Source organism: Sardina pilchardus, chromosome 17, assembly GCF_963854185.1.
Source record: "Sardina pilchardus chromosome 17, fSarPil1.1, whole genome shotgun sequence".
Classification (NCBI taxonomy): domain Eukaryota; kingdom Metazoa; phylum Chordata; class Actinopteri; order Clupeiformes; family Clupeidae; genus Sardina; species Sardina pilchardus.
The window spans coordinates 415,355-429,721 of NC_085010.1; the positions used below are offsets into that span (position 1 = coordinate 415,355).

General features: G+C 42.7%; 8 non-coding genes across 8 annotated transcripts; all 8 read left to right on the forward strand.

Annotated features, from left to right (window-relative positions):
• The first annotated feature begins 1,550 nt into the window (after positions 1-1,550).
• Positions 1,551-1,669, forward strand: LOC134062949 (5S ribosomal RNA). The gene has a single exon (XR_009935727.1). It is a non-coding gene; the product is annotated as a 5S ribosomal RNA (ribosomal RNA).
• Positions 1,670-3,305: 1,636 nt separating this feature from the next.
• Positions 3,306-3,424, forward strand: LOC134062950 (5S ribosomal RNA). Its single transcript, XR_009935728.1, has one exon. It is a non-coding gene; the product is annotated as a 5S ribosomal RNA (ribosomal RNA).
• A 1,638-nt stretch (positions 3,425-5,062) lies between these two features.
• On the forward strand, positions 5,063-5,181 carry LOC134062951 (5S ribosomal RNA). The gene has a single exon (XR_009935729.1). It is a non-coding gene; the product is annotated as a 5S ribosomal RNA (ribosomal RNA).
• Positions 5,182-6,817: 1,636 nt separating this feature from the next.
• LOC134062952 (5S ribosomal RNA) lies at positions 6,818-6,936 on the forward strand. Its single transcript, XR_009935730.1, has one exon. It is a non-coding gene; the product is annotated as a 5S ribosomal RNA (ribosomal RNA).
• Positions 6,937-8,574: 1,638 nt separating this feature from the next.
• LOC134062953 (5S ribosomal RNA) lies at positions 8,575-8,693 on the forward strand. The gene has a single exon (XR_009935731.1). It is a non-coding gene; the product is annotated as a 5S ribosomal RNA (ribosomal RNA).
• A 1,638-nt stretch (positions 8,694-10,331) lies between these two features.
• LOC134062954 (5S ribosomal RNA) lies at positions 10,332-10,450 on the forward strand. The gene has a single exon (XR_009935732.1). It is a non-coding gene; the product is annotated as a 5S ribosomal RNA (ribosomal RNA).
• A 1,636-nt stretch (positions 10,451-12,086) lies between these two features.
• Positions 12,087-12,205, forward strand: LOC134062955 (5S ribosomal RNA). The gene has a single exon (XR_009935733.1). It is a non-coding gene; the product is annotated as a 5S ribosomal RNA (ribosomal RNA).
• Positions 12,206-13,843: 1,638 nt separating this feature from the next.
• Positions 13,844-13,962, forward strand: LOC134062956 (5S ribosomal RNA). The gene has a single exon (XR_009935734.1). It is a non-coding gene; the product is annotated as a 5S ribosomal RNA (ribosomal RNA).
• The last annotated feature ends 405 nt before the right edge of the window (positions 13,963-14,367 follow it).

Genomic DNA, 14,367 nt, shown 5'->3' on the forward strand with positions numbered 1-14,367 from the left:
TTTGAATATTTGCTTCCTCCGTTTGAAAGCAAAATAAATAAATAAATAAATAAATAAATAACTAAATGCATAGGTAGGAAATATAGGCTAAGCCAGCAACAGGTCGAACAAAATTGCACGAGTTGACTGTCAACAGTTGGCGGATTGGGGGAGTTTTAGTGCTTGTTTTCATCTGGAATGTTTAGCTTATTTTTTGGGGGTGACAGCTTTGTTTTCTATGTCCCTTTAGTTTTCACCGTTTTGTACAATTCCCGGTCTCGCTGTGTTCATTCGCCCAAGAGCTGCAAAGTCATTTTTTCAACACTGCCTGAGTATGGATAATAGCCTACAGTCTGCATGGCTGTCGACATCCCAGATATTGTGGTGTTTTCCTGAACAACTGTAGGTTACTCGTTTCAGGATGTCCGAGTAGAGCGAGTGACCAAAGTTCCTGTTTTTACGCACAGCGAATTGATATTTGAAAAGCTAATATCAGCGTGCTTCATGAAGTTTTGCTTGACAGCAGTTGCTACTACATAGCCTATGTTGTCGTATTAGATGCAGCATTCGATTGACGTGTGTCTACTATTACGTATAAGGCCTATATAAACCGTGCGCTAAGGAGAAGCGCTCATTCGCGTCTCCGTCGCCGGAGGGAGCGCCACGCTTTCCGTCGTTAGTGTACATTTGTGGACATGTATGGATCATTGGCTGCCAGTGACTCTAGCACACCAGTAGAGAACTGCAGTTGGAGCAGTTGTTTTTACTTTCTCCGTGGCGAAGTTGAAGCAAAGCGGATCCATGAAACAACCCTCTTCACAACACATGACCTGAAGGCGCAATCCTAACTGGCCAGAGACCCAACTCGGAGCGTCTGCATCCCGACCGGTATGTGTACGTTGTTTTCATTGAGAGGCTACGTTTCTAAAACGAAGCTTATATTTCATGAATTGTAAATTAGGGCTGTTCTCTCCAATGAAACATCCCCTGTGTTTTCGCTCCGCTTAAAAAAAGGATTTTTTATTTTATTTTTTATATCCCATCAAATACTTAGTGGTTTTATATTCTCATGCATGGCCAGACACTGATTTCTCTCCTTAGCTTTGAGTATCATCTTTGTTTGAAAAGCTGAGCTTTTTTTTTTTTTTTTTACTCCAGTGACGTTTTCTAATTTACTTGTGGTAGTTTCAAATGGTGTACACCAAGTGGTTTTTGCCATGCTATGTCACCATTACAATTTCTTTAGCTTCTAAACAAATCTGTGAGCGTTTTAATCAGAGATAAAGCTGCCCTATGTGTGTTGAACTGTGAGTAAAGTATATGCACTTGCCTAACCAAACTCTTCTGTCAGTACCCTTCGTTTTTAGGATAAAGAAGGAACAGTTATTGGAAATGTTACCAAGTTTTAAATGCCATTTGTTGTATTCTTCACTTTCAAAGTTGAACTCCACGCGGAAAATGCGCCCTTGTTTTCATGAACACATACTGTAGCGTACCTCACCTTTCACAACACACGCGTCTCCAACCCGGGTTGGGGAGCTTTAAGTAGGTTACTTTGGCCGGTTGCTTTCGCTTACGGCCATACCACGCTGAACACGCCCGATCTCGTCCGATCTCGGAAGCTAAGCAGCGTCGGGCCTGGTTAGTACTTGGATGGGAGACCGCCTGGGAATACCAGGTGCCGTAAGCTTTTCTCTCCATCAGCCAGTGCAACTTTTTTTTTTTCAGGCTGTCTGTCTGTGCGTGCCTGCTCCCTAGTACGTAGATGTTCCAACCCCTTTGAATATTTGCTTCCTCCGTTTGAAAGCAAAATAAATAAATAAATAAATAAATAAATAACTAAATGCATAGGTAGGAAATATAGGCTAAGCCAGCAACAGGTCGAACAAAATTGCACGAGTTGACTGTCAACAGTTGGCGGATTGGGGGAGTTTTAGTGCTTGTTTTCATCTGGAATGTTTAGCTTATTTTTTGGGGGTGACAGCTTTGTTTTCTATGTCCCTTTAGTTTTCACCGTTTTGTACAATTCCCGGTCTCGCTGTGTTCATTCGCCCAAGAGCTGCAAAGTCATTTTTTCAACACTGCCTGAGTATGGATAATAGCCTACAGTCTGCATGGCTGTCGACATCCCAGATATTGTGGTGTTTTCCTGAACAACTGTAGGTTACTCGTTTCAGGATGTCCGAGTAGAGCGAGTGACCAAAGTTCCTGTTTTTACGCACAGCGAATTGATATTTGAAAAGCTAATATCAGCGTGCTTCATGAAGTTTTGCTTGACAGCAGTTGCTACTACATAGCCTATGTTGTCGTATTAGATGCAGCATTCGATTGACGTGTGTCTACTATTACGTATAAGGCCTATATAAACCGTGCGCTAAGGAGAAGCGCTCATTCGCGTCTCCGTCGCCGGAGGGAGCGCCACGCTTTCCGTCGTTAGTGTACATTTGTGGACATGTATGGATCATTGGCTGCCAGTGACTCTAGCACACCAGTAGAGAACTGCAGTTGGAGCAGTTGTTTTTACTTTCTCCGTGGCGAAGTTGAAGCAAAGCGGATCCATGAAACAACCCTCTTCACAACACATGACCTGAAGGCGCAATCCTAACTGGCCAGAGACCCAACTCGGAGCGTCTGCATCCCGACCGGTATGTGTACGTTGTTTTCATTGAGAGGCTACGTTTCTAAAACGAAGCTTATATTTCATGAATTGTAAATTAGGGTTGTTCTCTCCAATGAAACATCCCCTGTGTTTTCGCTCCGCTTAAAAAAAGGATTTATTTTTTATTTTTTATATCCCATCAAATACTTAGTGGTTTTATATTCTCATGCATGGCCAGACACTGATTTCTCTCCTTAGCTTTGAGTATCATCTTTGTTTGAAAAGCTGAGCTTTTTTTTTTTTTTTTACTCCAGTGACGTTTTCTAATTTACTTGTGGTAGTTTCAAATGGTGTACACCAAGTGGTTTTTGCCATGCTATGTCACCATTACAATTTCTTTAGCTTCTAAACAAATCTGTGAGCGTTTTAATCAGAGATAAAGCTGCCCTATGTGTGTTGAACTGTGAGTAAAGTATATGCACTTGCCTAACCAAACTCTTCTGTCAGTACCCTTCGTTTTTAGGATAAAGAAGGAACAGTTATTGGAAATGTTACCAAGTTTTAAATGCCATTTGTTGTATTCTTCACTTTCAAAGTTGAACTCCACGCGGAAAATGCGCCCTTGTTTTCATGAACACATACTGTAGCGTACCTCACCTTTCACAACACACGCGTCTCCTACCCGGGTTGGGGAGCTTTAAGTAGGTTACTTTGGCCGGTTGCTTTCGCTTACGGCCATACCACGCTGAACACGCCCGATCTCGTCCGATCTCGGAAGCTAAGCAGCGTCGGGCCTGGTTAGTACTTGGATGGGAGACCGCCTGGGAATACCAGGTGCCGTAAGCTTTTCTCTCCATCAGCCAGTGCAACTTTTTTTTTTTCAGGCTGTCTGTCTCTGCGTGCCTGCTCCCTAGTACGTAGATGTTCCAACCCCTTTGAATATTTGCTTCCTCCGTTTGAAAGCAAAATAAATAAATAAATAAATAAATAAATAACTAAATGCATAGGTAGGACATATAGGCTAAGCCAGCAACAGGTCGAACAAAATTGCACGAGTTGACTGTCAACAGTTGGCGGATTGGGGGAGTTTTAGTGCTTGTTTTCATCTGGAATGTTTAGCTTATTTTTTGGGGGTGACAGCTTTGTTTTCTATGTCCCTTTAGTTTTCACCGTTTTGTACAATTCCCGGTCTCGCTGTGTTCATTCGCCCAAGAGCTGCAAAGTCATTTTTTCAACACTGCCTGAGTATGGATAATAGCCTACAGTCTGCATGGCTGTCGACATCCCAGATATTGTGGTGTTTTCCTGAACAACTGTAGGTTACTCGTTTCAGGATGTCCGAGTAGAGCGAGTGACCAAAGTTCCTGTTTTTACGCACAGCGAATTGATATTTGAAAAGCTAATATCAGCGTGCTTCATGAAGTTTTGCTTGACAGCAGTTGCTACTACATAGCCTATGTTGTCGTATTAGATGCAGCATTCGATTGACGTGTGTCTACTATTACGTATAAGGCCTATATAAACCGTGCGCTAAGGAGAAGCGCTCATTCACGTCTCCGTCGCCGGAGGGAGCGCCACGCTTTCCGTCGTTAGTGTACATTTGTGGACATGTATGGATCATTGGCTGCCAGTGACTCTAGCACACCAGTAGAGAACTGCAGTTGGAGCAGTTGTTTTTACTTTCTCCGTGGCGAAGTTGAAGCAAAGCGGATCCATGAAACAACCCTCTTCACAACACATGACCTGAAGGCGCAATCCTAACTGGCCAGAGACCCAACTCGGAGCGTCTGCATCCCGACCGGTATGTGTACGTTGTTTTCATTGAGAGGCTACGTTTCTAAAACGAAGCTTATATTTCATGAATTGTAAATTAGGGCTGTTCTCTCCAATGAAACATCCCCTGTGTTTTCGCTCCGCTTAAAAAAAGGATTTTTTATTTTATTTTTTATATCCCATCAAATACTTAGTGGTTGTATATTCTCATGCATGGCCAGACACTGATTTCTCTCCTTAGCTTTGAGTATCATCTTTGTTTGAAAAGCTGAGCTTTTTTTTTTTTTTTTTACTCCAGTGACGTTTTCTAATTTACTTGTGGTAGTTTCAAATGGTGTACACCAAGTGGTTTTTGCCATGCTATGTCACCATTACAATTTCTTTAGCTTCTAAACAAATCTGTGAGCGTTTTAATCAGAGATAAAGCTGCCCTATGTGTGTTGAACTGTGAGTAAAGTATATGCACTTGCCTAACCAAACTCTTCTGTCAGTACCCTTCGTTTTTAGGATAAAGAAGGAACAGTTATTGGAAATGTTACCAAGTTTTAAATGCCATTTGTTGTATTCTTCACTTTCAAAGTTGAACTCCACGCGGAAAATGCGCCCTTGTTTTCATGAACACATACTGTAGCGTACCTCACCTTTCACAACACACGCGTCTCCAACCCGGGTTGGGGAGCTTTAAGTAGGTTACTTTGGCCGGTTGCTTTCGCTTACGGCCATACCACGCTGAACACGCCCGATCTCGTCCGATCTCGGAAGCTAAGCAGCGTCGGGCCTGGTTAGTACTTGGATGGGAGACCGCCTGGGAATACCAGGTGCCGTAAGCTTTTCTCTCCATCAGCCAGTGCAACTTTTTTTTTTTCAGGCTGTCTGTCTGTGCGTGCCTGCTCCCTAGTACGTAGATGTTCCAACCCCTTTGAATATTTGCTTCCTCCGTTTGAAAGCAAAATAAATAAATAAATAAATAAATAAATAACTAAATGCATAGGTAGGAAATATAGGCTAAGCCAGCAACAGGTCGAACAAAATTGCACGAGTTGACTGTCAACAGTTGGCGGATTGGGGGAGTTTTAGTGCTTGTTTTCATCTGGAATGTTTAGCTTATTTTTTGGGGGTGACAGCTTTGTTTTCTATGTCCCTTTAGTTTTCACCGTTTTGTACAATTCCCGGTCTCGCTGTGTTCATTCGCCCAAGAGCTGCAAAGTCATTTTTTCAACACTGCCTGAGTATGGATAATAGCCTACAGTCTGCATGGCTGTCGACATCCCAGATATTGTGGTGTTTTCCTGAACAACTGTAGGTTACTCGTTTCAGGATGTCCGAGTAGAGCGAGTGACCAAAGTTCCTGTTTTTACGCACAGCGAATTGATATTTGAAAAGCTAATATCAGCGTGCTTCATGAAGTTTTGCTTGACAGCAGTTGCTACTACATAGCCTATGTTGTCGTATTAGATGCAGCATTCGATTGACGTGTGTCTACTATTACGTATAAGGCCTATATAAACCGTGCGCTAAGGAGAAGCGCTCATTCGCGTCTCCGTCGCCGGAGGGAGCGCCACGCTTTCCGTCGTTAGTGTACATTTGTGGACATGTATGGATCATTGGCTGCCAGTGACTCTAGCACACCAGTAGAGAACTGCAGTTGGAGCAGTTGTTTTTACTTTCTCCGTGGCGAAGTTGAAGCAAAGCGGATCCATGAAACAACCCTCTTCACAACACATGACCTGAAGGCGCAATCCTAACTGGCCAGAGACCCAACTCGGAGCGTCTGCATCCCGACCGGTATGTGTACGTTGTTTTCATTGAGAGGCTACGTTTCTAAAACGAAGCTTATATTTCATGAATTGTAAATTAGGGTTGTTCTCTCCAATGAAACATCCCCTGTGTTTTCGCTCCGCTTAAAAAAAGGATTTATTTTTTATTTTTTATATCCCATCAAATACTTAGTGGTTTTATATTCTCATGCATGGCCAGACACTGATTTCTCTCCTTAGCTTTGAGTATCATCTTTGTTTGAAAAGCTGAGCTTTTTTTTTTTTTTTTACTCCAGTGACGTTTTCTAATTTACTTGTGGTAGTTTCAAATGGTGTACACCAAGTGGTTTTTGCCATGCTATGTCACCATTACAATTTCTTTAGCTTCTAAACAAATCTGTGAGCGTTTTAATCAGAGATAAAGCTGCCCTATGTGTGTTGAACTGTGAGTAAAGTATATGCACTTGCCTAACCAAACTCTTCTGTCAGTACCCTTCGTTTTTAGGATAAAGAAGGAACAGTTATTGGAAATGTTACCAAGTTTTAAATGCCATTTGTTGTATTCTTCACTTTCAAAGTTGAACTCCACGCGGAAAATGCGCCCTTGTTTTCATGAACACATACTGTAGCGTACCTCACCTTTCACAACACACGCGTCTCCTACCCGGGTTGGGGAGCTTTAAGTAGGTTACTTTGGCCGGTTGCTTTCGCTTACGGCCATACCACGCTGAACACGCCCGATCTCGTCCGATCTCGGAAGCTAAGCAGCGTCGGGCCTGGTTAGTACTTGGATGGGAGACCGCCTGGGAATACCAGGTGCCGTAAGCTTTTCTCTCCATCAGCCAGTGCAACTTTTTTTTTTTCAGGCTGTCTGTCTCTGCGTGCCTGCTCCCTAGTACGTAGATGTTCCAACCCCTTTGAATATTTGCTTCCTCCGTTTGAAAGCAAAATAAATAAATAAATAAATAAATAAATAACTAAATGCATAGGTAGGACATATAGGCTAAGCCAGCAACAGGTCGAACAAAATTGCACGAGTTGACTGTCAACAGTTGGCGGATTGGGGGAGTTTTAGTGCTTGTTTTCATCTGGAATGTTTAGCTTATTTTTTGGGGGTGACAGCTTTGTTTTCTATGTCCCTTTAGTTTTCACCGTTTTGTACAATTCCCGGTCTCGCTGTGTTCATTCGCCCAAGAGCTGCAAAGTCATTTTTTCAACACTGCCTGAGTATGGATAATAGCCTACAGTCTGCATGGCTGTCGACATCCCAGATATTGTGGTGTTTTCCTGAACAACTGTAGGTTACTCGTTTCAGGATGTCCGAGTAGAGCGAGTGACCAAAGTTCCTGTTTTTACGCACAGCGAATTGATATTTGAAAAGCTAATATCAGCGTGCTTCATGAAGTTTTGCTTGACAGCAGTTGCTACTACATAGCCTATGTTGTCGTATTAGATGCAGCATTCGATTGACGTGTGTCTACTATTACGTATAAGGCCTATATAAACCGTGCGCTAAGGAGAAGCGCTCATTCACGTCTCCGTCGCCGGAGGGAGCGCCACGCTTTCCGTCGTTAGTGTACATTTGTGGACATGTATGGATCATTGGCTGCCAGTGACTCTAGCACACCAGTAGAGAACTGCAGTTGGAGCAGTTGTTTTTACTTTCTCCGTGGCGAAGTTGAAGCAAAGCGGATCCATGAAACAACCCTCTTCACAACACATGACCTGAAGGCGCAATCCTAACTGGCCAGAGACCCAACTCGGAGCGTCTGCATCCCGACCGGTATGTGTACGTTGTTTTCATTGAGAGGCTACGTTTCTAAAACGAAGCTTATATTTCATGAATTGTAAATTAGGGCTGTTCTCTCCAATGAAACATCCCCTGTGTTTTCGCTCCGCTTAAAAAAAGGATTTTTTATTTTATTTTTTATATCCCATCAAATACTTAGTGGTTTTATATTCTCATGCATGGCCAGACACTGATTTCTCTCCTTAGCTTTGAGTATCATCTTTGTTTGAAAAGCTGAGCTTTTTTTTTTTTTTTTTACTCCAGTGACGTTTTCTAATTTACTTGTGGTAGTTTCAAATGGTGTACACCAAGTGGTTTTTGCCATGCTATGTCACCATTACAATTTCTTTAGCTTCTAAACAAATCTGTGAGCGTTTTAATCAGAGATAAAGCTGCCCTATGTGTGTTGAACTGTGAGTAAAGTATATGCACTTGCCTAACCAAACTCTTCTGTCAGTACCCTTCGTTTTTAGGATAAAGAAGGAACAGTTATTGGAAATGTTACCAAGTTTTAAATGCCATTTGTTGTATTCTTCACTTTCAAAGTTGAACTCCACGCGGAAAATGCGCCCTTGTTTTCATGAACACATACTGTAGCGTACCTCACCTTTCACAACACACGCGTCTCCAACCCGGGTTGGGGAGCTTTAAGTAGGTTACTTTGGCCGGTTGCTTTCGCTTACGGCCATACCACGCTGAACACGCCCGATCTCGTCCGATCTCGGAAGCTAAGCAGCGTCGGGCCTGGTTAGTACTTGGATGGGAGACCGCCTGGGAATACCAGGTGCCGTAAGCTTTTCTCTCCATCAGCCAGTGCAACTTTTTTTTTTTCAGGCTGTCTGTCTGTGCGTGCCTGCTCCCTAGTACGTAGATGTTCCAACCCCTTTGAATATTTGCTTCCTCCGTTTGAAAGCAAAATAAATAAATAAATAAATAAATAAATAACTAAATGCATAGGTAGGAAATATAGGCTAAGCCAGCAACAGGTCGAACAAAATTGCACGAGTTGACTGTCAACAGTTGGCGGATTGGGGGAGTTTTAGTGCTTGTTTTCATCTGGAATGTTTAGCTTATTTTTTGGGGGTGACAGCTTTGTTTTCTATGTCCCTTTAGTTTTCACCGTTTTGTACAATTCCCGGTCTCGCTGTGTTCATTCGCCCAAGAGCTGCAAAGTCATTTTTTCAACACTGCCTGAGTATGGATAATAGCCTACAGTCTGCATGGCTGTCGACATCCCAGATATTGTGGTGTTTTCCTGAACAACTGTAGGTTACTCGTTTCAGGATGTCCGAGTAGAGCGAGTGACCAAAGTTCCTGTTTTTACGCACAGCGAATTGATATTTGAAAAGCTAATATCAGCGTGCTTCATGAAGTTTTGCTTGACAGCAGTTGCTACTACATAGCCTATGTTGTCGTATTAGATGCAGCATTCGATTGACGTGTGTCTACTATTACGTATAAGGCCTATATAAACCGTGCGCTAAGGAGAAGCGCTCATTCACGTCTCCGTCGCCGGAGGGAGCGCCACGCTTTCCGTCGTTAGTGTACATTTGTGGACATGTATGGATCATTGGCTGCCAGTGACTCTAGCACACCAGTAGAGAACTGCAGTTGGAGCAGTTGTTTTTACTTTCTCCGTGGCGAAGTTGAAGCAAAGCGGATCCATGAAACAACCCTCTTCACAACACATGACCTGAAGGCGCAATCCTAACTGGCCAGAGACCCAACTCGGAGCGTCTGCATCCCGACCGGTATGTGTACGTTGTTTTCATTGAGAGGCTACGTTTCTAAAACGAAGCTTATATTTCATGAATTGTAAATTAGGGCTGTTCTCTCCAATGAAACATCCCCTGTGTTTTCGCTCCGCTTAAAAAAAGGATTTTTTATTTTATTTTTTATATCCCATCAAATACTTAGTGGTTTTATATTCTCATGCATGGCCAGACACTGATTTCTCTCCTTAGCTTTGAGTATCATCTTTGTTTGAAAAGCTGAGCTTTTTTTTTTTTTTTTTACTCCAGTGACGTTTTCTAATTTACTTGTGGTAGTTTCAAATGGTGTACACCAAGTGGTTTTTGCCATGCTATGTCACCATTACAATTTCTTTAGCTTCTAAACAAATCTGTGAGCGTTTTAATCAGAGATAAAGCTGCCCTATGTGTGTTGAACTGTGAGTAAAGTATATGCACTTGCCTAACCAAACTCTTCTGTCAGTACCCTTCGTTTTTAGGATAAAGAAGGAACAGTTATTGGAAATGTTACCAAGTTTTAAATGCCATTTGTTGTATTCTTCACTTTCAAAGTTGAACTCCACGCGGAAAATGCGCCCTTGTTTTCATGAACACATACTGTAGCGTACCTCACCTTTCACAACACACGCGTCTCCAACCCGGGTTGGGGAGCTTTAAGTAGGTTACTTTGGCCGGTTGCTTTCGCTTACGGCCATACCACGCTGAACACGCCCGATCTCGTCCGATCTCGGAAGCTAAGCAGCGTCGGGCCTGGTTAGTACTTGGATGGGAGACCGCCTGGGAATACCAGGTGCCGTAAGCTTTTCTCTCCATCAGCCAGTGCAACTTTTTTTTTTTCAGGCTGTCTGTCTGTGCGTGCCTGCTCCCTAGTACGTAGATGTTCCAACCCCTTTGAATATTTGCTTCCTCCGTTTGAAAGCAAAATAAATAAATAAATAAATAAATAAATAACTAAATGCATAGGTAGGAAATATAGGCTAAGCCAGCAACAGGTCGAACAAAATTGCACGAGTTGACTGTCAACAGTTGGCGGATTGGGGGAGTTTTAGTGCTTGTTTTCATCTGGAATGTTTAGCTTATTTTTTGGGGGTGACAGCTTTGTTTTCTATGTCCCTTTAGTTTTCACCGTTTTGTACAATTCCCGGTCTCGCTGTGTTCATTCGCCCAAGAGCTGCAAAGTCATTTTTTCAACACTGCCTGAGTATGGATAATAGCCTACAGTCTGCATGGCTGTCGACATCCCAGATATTGTGGTGTTTTCCTGAACAACTGTAGGTTACTCGTTTCAGGATGTCCGAGTAGAGCGAGTGACCAAAGTTCCTGTTTTTACGCACAGCGAATTGATATTTGAAAAGCTAATATCAGCGTGCTTCATGAAGTTTTGCTTGACAGCAGTTGCTACTACATAGCCTATGTTGTCGTATTAGATGCAGCATTCGATTGACGTGTGTCTACTATTACGTATAAGGCCTATATAAACCGTGCGCTAAGGAGAAGCGCTCATTCACGTCTCCGTCGCCGGAGGGAGCGCCACGCTTTCCGTCGTTAGTGTACATTTGTGGACATGTATGGATCATTGGCTGCCAGTGACTCTAGCACACCAGTAGAGAACTGCAGTTGGAGCAGTTGTTTTTACTTTCTCCGTGGCGAAGTTGAAGCAAAGCGGATCCATGAAACAACCCTCTTCACAACACATGACCTGAAGGCGCAATCCTAACTGGCCAGAGACCCAACTCGGAGCGTCTGCATCCCGACCGGTATGTGTACGTTGTTTTCATTGAGAGGCTACGTTTCTAAAACGAAGCTTATATTTCATGAATTGTAAATTAGGGTTGTTCTCTCCAATGAAACATCCCCTGTGTTTTCGCTCCGCTTAAAAAAAGGATTTATTTTTTATTTTTTATATCCCATCAAATACTTAGTGGTTTTATATTCTCATGCATGGCCAGACACTGATTTCTCTCCTTAGCTTTGAGTATCATCTTTGTTTGAAAAGCTGAGCTTTTTTTTTTTTTTTTACTCCAGTGACGTTTTCTAATTTACTTGTGGTAGTTTCAAATGGTGTACACCAAGTGGTTTTTGCCATGCTATGTCACCATTACAATTTCTTTAGCTTCTAAACAAATCTGTGAGCGTTTTAATCAGAGATAAAGCTGCCCTATGTGTGTTGAACTGTGAGTAAAGTATATGCACTTGCCTAACCAAACTCTTCTGTCAGTACCCTTCGTTTTTAGGATAAAGAAGGAACAGTTATTGGAAATGTTACCAAGTTTTAAATGCCATTTGTTGTATTCTTCACTTTCAAAGTTGAACTCCACGCGGAAAATGCGCCCTTGTTTTCATGAACACATACTGTAGCGTACCTCACCTTTCACAACACACGCGTCTCCTACCCGGGTTGGGGAGCTTTAAGTAGGTTACTTTGGCCGGTTGCTTTCGCTTACGGCCATACCACGCTGAACACGCCCGATCTCGTCCGATCTCGGAAGCTAAGCAGCGTCGGGCCTGGTTAGTACTTGGATGGGAGACCGCCTGGGAATACCAGGTGCCGTAAGCTTTTCTCTCCATCAGCCAGTGCAACTTTTTTTTTTTCAGGCTGTCTGTCTCTGCGTGCCTGCTCCCTAGTACGTAGATGTTCCAACCCCTTTGAATATTTGCTTCCTCCGTTTGAAAGCAAAATAAATAAATAAATAAATAAATAAATAACTAAATGCATAGGTAGGACATATAGGCTAAGCCAGCAACAGGTCGAACAAAATTGCACGAGTTGACTGTCAACAGTTGGCGGATTGGGGGAGTTTTAGTGCTTGTTTTCATCTGGAATGTTTAGCTTATTTTTTGGGGGTGACAGCTTTGTTTTCTATGTCCCTTTAGTTTTCACCGTTTTGTACAATTCCCGGTCTCGCTGTGTTCATTCGCCCAAGAGCTGCAAAGTCATTTTTTCAACACTGCCTGAGTATGGATAATAGCCTACAGTCTGCATGGCTGTCGACATCCCAGATATTGTGGTGTTTTCCTGAACAACTGTAGGTTACTCGTTTCAGGATGTCCGAGTAGAGCGAGTGACCAAAGTTCCTGTTTTTACGCACAGCGAATTGATATTTGAAAAGCTAATATCAGCGTGCTTCATGAAGTTTTGCTTGACAGCAGTTGCTACTACATAGCCTATGTTGTCGTATTAGATGCAGCATTCGATTGACGTGTGTCTACTATTACGTATAAGGCCTATATAAACCGTGCGCTAAGGAGAAGCGCTCATTCACGTCTCCGTCGCCGGAGGGAGCGCCACGCTTTCCGTCGTTAGTGTACATTTGTGGACATGTATGGATCATTGGCTGCCAGTGACTCTAGCACACCAGTAGAGAACTGCAGTTGGAGCAGTTGTTTTTACTTTCTCCGTGGCGAAGTTGAAGCAAAGCGGATCCATGAAACAACCCTCTTCACAACACATGACCTGAAGGCGCAATCCTAACTGGCCAGAGACCCAACTCGGAGCGTCTGCATCCCGACCGGTATGTGTACGTTGTTTTCATTGAGAGGCTACGTTTCTAAAACGAAGCTTATATTTCATGAATTGTAAATTAGGGCTGTTCTCTCCAATGAAACATCCCCTGTGTTTTCGCTCCGCTTAAAAAAAGGATTTTTTATTTTATTTTTTATATCCCATCAAATACTTAGTGGTTTTATATTCTCATGCATGGCCAGACACTGATTTCTCTCCTTAGCTTTGAGTATCATCTTTGTTTGAAAAGCTGAGCTTTTTTTTTTTTTTTTTACTCCAGTGACGTTTTCTAATTTACTTGTGGTAGTTTCAAATGGTGTACACCAAGTGGTTTTTGCCATGCTATGTCACCATTACAATTTCTTTAGCTTCTAAACAAATCTGTGAGCGTTTTAATCAGAGATAAAGCTGCCCTATGTGTGTTGAACTGTGAGTAAAGTATATGCACTTGCCTAACCAAACTCTTCTGTCAGTACCCTTCGTTTTTAGGATAAAGAAGGAACAGTTATTGGAAATGTTACCAAGTTTTAAATGCCATTTGTTGTATTCTTCACTTTCAAAGTTGAACTCCACGCGGAAAATGCGCCCTTGTTTTCATGAACACATACTGTAGCGTACCTCACCTTTCACAACACACGCGTCTCCAACCCGGGTTGGGGAGCTTTAAGTAGGTTACTTTGGCCGGTTGCTTTCGCTTACGGCCATACCACGCTGAACACGCCCGATCTCGTCCGATCTCGGAAGCTAAGCAGCGTCGGGCCTGGTTAGTACTTGGATGGGAGACCGCCTGGGAATACCAGGTGCCGTAAGCTTTTCTCTCCATCAGCCAGTGCAACTTTTTTTTTTTCAGGCTGTCTGTCTGTGCGTGCCTGCTCCCTAGTACGTAGATGTTCCAACCCCTTTGAATATTTGCTTCCTCCGTTTGAAAGCAAAATAAATAAATAAATAAATAAATAAATAACTAAATGCATAGGTAGGAAATATAGGCTAAGCCAGCAACAGGTCGAACAAAATTGCACGAGTTGACTGTCAACAGTTGGCGGATTGGGGGAGTTTTAGTGCTTGTTTTCATCTGGAATGTTTAGCTTATTTTTTGGGGGTGACAGCTTTGTTTTCTATGTCCCTTTAGTTTTCACCGTTTTGTACAATTCCCGGTCTCGCTGTGTTCATTCGCCCAAGAGCTGCAAAGTCATTTTTTCAACACTGCCTGAGTATGG